Source organism: Orcinus orca, chromosome 18, assembly GCF_937001465.1.
Source record: "Orcinus orca chromosome 18, mOrcOrc1.1, whole genome shotgun sequence".
NCBI classification, from domain to species: domain Eukaryota; kingdom Metazoa; phylum Chordata; class Mammalia; order Artiodactyla; family Delphinidae; genus Orcinus; species Orcinus orca.
The window spans coordinates 61712351-61716775 of record NC_064576.1 but is presented as its reverse complement, the minus strand read 5'-3'; the positions used below and the strand labels follow the sequence as shown (position 1 = coordinate 61716775).

General features: G+C 36.0%; 1 pseudogene; it reads left to right on the top strand.

Moving 5' to 3' along the window:
* Positions 1–867: 867 nt before the first annotated feature.
* On the top strand, positions 868–1508 carry LOC101277517 (mitochondrial import receptor subunit TOM20 homolog; annotated as a pseudogene).
* The last annotated feature ends 2917 nt before the right edge of the window (positions 1509–4425 follow it).

Below are 4425 nucleotides of genomic sequence, written 5' to 3'. Positions count from 1 at the left end.
AGGATTAAATGGTAAGACACACGGGAAAAGATAGTATCAATATAACGCCTGGTACACATCAAGCACTAAGTTAGTCAATTACATGGTACCTCCAGAAAAGTCATCACAGAGTAAATAATTACTCAACAGAGTAAGAATTGAGCATTATTTTCATTTACAGTGAGCAGATATTATTTTCTCTCTACTATTCAGGTATATATGGACTGAATTTAACAAAAACTGATTAAATACAGACTTCAGATTTCTGAAGCAGTCTTGTTTTCGTGAAGTTTTACTTTTGAAAAATGTTTCATTTAATTCAACTCAATAACAATTATTTAAGCATCCGTGTCAGTTACTTCCTTCAAGGACCTCACAGCCTTAATGATTGGGTATAACGTGGTGGCAGGACAGAAGAGGAAGAAATGGGAGGTATATTGAAGGGAAAGAAGTGGAACTTCAGACTGACAGAATAGCTCAGAAGACCTAGTCCTACTTTTAAAGCAGCAAACAGATCCTAGAAAGCCTTACAAACTGATGCAAAAGACACATAACAGTTAAGTGTAGTATCTGAAGAGGCAACACTTAAAACGAGATATAAAGGATGAATAAAGGAGTGGGCCAGGCAAAGAAGGGTGATAAATGCAAAATTTGAAGATAAGAGAGAGCACTGTGGTCTGGCACATCAGAAATGGTAAGTAGTTCCATCAGGCTGGAAAGCATATGGGCTTGGGAGTCAGTGGATAGAGAAAAGACTGTGGTAAAACATTAGGTTACATAGATTTGAAGGAATCAATTCATGAAGAATCTTACATGCCTTTTATGCTCTATGTCTGTGGTTTGTTACTGCAGCTGCCCGTTAGAATCACCAGGGAAGCGGGAGTCGGAACTAACCGGTGGAGTCTGCTCCAAGGGTCCTGAGCCAACAGCTTCTTCGCGGGCCCTGCCGCCGCCGACCCCACTCCTCGTTGGGGAGAAGATGGTGGGCCAGAACAGCGCCATCGCTGTTTCCATCGGGTACTGCATTTACTTCGACCGCAAGAGACGGAGTGACCCCAATTTCAAGAACAGAGTGCGAGAACGAGGAAAGAAACAGAAGCTTGCCAAGGAGAGAGCTGGACTTTCCAAATTACCTGACCTTAAAGATGCTGAAGGCGTTCAGAAATTCTTCCTCGAAGAAATACAGCTTGGTGAAGAGTTACTAGCTCAAGGTGAATATGAGAAGGGTGTGGACCATCTGACAAATGCAATTGCTGTGTGTGGACATCCACAGCAGTTACTGTAAGTATTGCAGCAAACTCCTCCACCACCAATGTTCCAGATGCTTCTGACTAAGCTCCCAACAATTAGTCAGAGAAATGTAAGTGCTCAGAGCTTGGCTGAAGATGATGTGGAATGAGAAACAAATGTCAACATAATAATCTCAATTAAAAAATATTTTTAAAATCTGAACTTGGAAGATGATCAGCTCTGGGGGAGTAAGGGCAAATACGCTTGTTATGCACTGTCCTGCACTGAAATCTACCAAAGTTAATTTTTACTTTGTGTAGATCCATTTGTCGTTTTATTTATTTTTCCCAGTGAAAAGTGTATTTTGATAGAGAGGTTTTCATTTTATAAATACACTCTCAGTTACTGAAATATGGATTTTGCTTATTCCTAAAACGTGCAATTAGAAGGTACATATATAACATCACATTACTTACAGTAAAATGACCCAGTGCTCAGTTTTGAAAGGCCAAAAAAAGTGTAGAAGAAAACTGAAGGAAGCACTTTTTTTTTTAAGCTAGTACAGTTTGCTATACATCAGAAAATTGGATGGAAACTTGATTGTGTATCAAAACTGAGCATTAAAATCTTTAAGAGATTATTTCTTTCCATTTAATCTCTTAAATATGTATAATGTGCTGCTGTGCTACAATAACTTCACCCCCACTGTTGAACTGTTTTGTTTAAATCAGTGGGCCTAATGTGTTCCAGATATTTATCTCCTTGTATTTTAGATATGTGTAGTTGCAAATAGCACCAGGAATTAGATCTATGTACACCCTTAATCTAGCTGAGTAAACTTCGCCAGTTAATGTCTGCCCACAGTTATAAAATGAGGGAATTTGTCTGCTAATTCAGCTTCTAATTCCTTTGGTTCTGCTCAGCATTTTCAAATCCCTTTTTCTGAGGGATATATCTGTTTGGGCAACCAGCCCTTGCATTTTTTAATACTCTGAATTTTGTATGCTTGCCTGACTTAGTATTTCTGAACTGATTTTTTTTTTAAGGTATAACTTGCGTTGATTTTCACTGAAATCATGGTCTGTCACTACTTTTGTAAATTAATCTGAAATTTAACTTTCAAGGTTAACTGGGACAATATGCCTGTAAAAGTGTGTGTTCCCCTTTGCTTTTATCGTCAGTGTACCTCCTAAATCCCCTTCCAGCCTGATTCACTTATCTTGTTATGAGAATAAGGTGTAACTTTGTGGCTGAAGACTTGCAAAGGATGAAGATAATGGGACCTTTTATTCTCAAAATAGTGACATCATCTGTAGCCACAGATTCAATATCAGGCCTGAGAATAAAGATCCTTAGTACTTAAAAAAAAAAAAAAAAAAAAAAGAGAATCACCTGGGAAGTTTTTGAAAACTACTGATGGAGTACTGCATCCCAAAATAACTATCTAGACTGCTCAGGGCTCACCCTCCTATTGAGATAATATAAAACTGGACAAAATATATTTTAAAAATGTGTTTGAGCATCTGAAACTACCAAGAGAGTAAGAATTTAGAGGGCCAAGATCCAGATGAGAAGGAAATCCAAGAGTCGTGATCTGACATTTGGGGCAACTTTTTCCCTCAAGAGGATTGACAGCCTATTTCAAAATCAGTGCCTGAGAGATTGAAAAGTTGGCGAGTTTCCAGTAGTTTCACAGGAGTGGGGACTGGGGTTGGTGAAAATTGGAGTTCAAAGCCCACCAAGGTGGATTGGACCTGGTATATACCCTCGGACTTCATTTGGGACCCTCAAAATTTACACACTAGGAATAAGTATGGCCTGGAAATAAATCAGACTTCATAAGAATTGGAGCCTAGATTTGATCATCTCATTCCCTAATTGGATTATGGTGATCTTATCCTAGTCTAGTTGTCTTTTAGAAACAAAAGTAAATTCTCTCTGGTCAAAATAACATTATAATATAAGCCAGAAACTTAAAGTATGTCTACTATGCCCCATACACAATGTCCAACACTCAATCAAAAGTAACAAGGCATACAAAAAATGCAAATCTTGACTGAAAACCAAGAAAAAAAAATCAGACACTATAAACAGACTCACAAAATAGTTATTATAAAGTCCATGTTTGGAATAGACATAGACTTTTAATAACTATTTTAATATTTCTGAGGAATTAAATAACAAGTGGGAGAGTTTCAGAAAGAATAGAAATTATTACAAATATGAAAATGGAACTAAATGGAAAAAACAGTAAATGCAATTAAGATATCAATGGATAGCCTTAACAGAAGACTTAAAACACAGTTAGTGAAAAATAGGAGAAAATATCTAGATGGAGGTGTAGAGAGACAGAAGTAGACAAAATAGATAAAAGAACCTAATACAAGGTTAACAAGTCTAAAATTCAGGTAACTTGAGTCCCAGAAGTAGAAAAGAAAATGTCTTGGAAGAAGTAATATTTGAAGAGATAACGGTTGTAAATTTTTTTTTAAATGATGAAAGACACCAAGCCATTGGTACAAGAAGTTCAACTAACCCCAAGCAGGGTAAATCCACAAACAAATCACATATAAGCACATAATAATAAAACTTCTGAAAACCAAAGACAGAAAACAAACTCTTAAACAGGTACAGAAAAAAAATGACATATTACCTTCAAAGGAGAAATAATAAAACTGATTGTTGACTTTTCACAATGTAAAGATTAAAAGCCAATAACCAATGGAATAATATCTTCAAAGTTCTTGAAAATAACTGTCAATTTATAAATTATGTATTTTGTGAAAATATTCTTCAAAAATTAAAAGATTCTACTTGTAAGAACCTTGTAATAGGTTATGTCAGACCAATGCTCCTGTGACAATGAGATGCCACTACAAACCTATTAGAATATCTAAAATTTAAAAACTGACCAAAATGAATGTTAGTTAGCAAGGATAAAGAGTAACTAGAACTCTTATACATTACTTGTCAGAATGCAAAATGGTATGACCACTTTGATAATCAGTTTGACAACGTCTTATAAAGTAAAGCATATGCTTCTCATATGAACCCACAGCCTCACTCCTAGGTATTTACCCAAGACAAACAAAAACTAACATTCACTAAAAATCTATATGTTAATATATATAATGGCTATATTCATAATCACCCCAAACCGCAAAAAGCTCAAATATCAATCAATAGGTGAATGGTAAACAAACTGTGGTATATCCA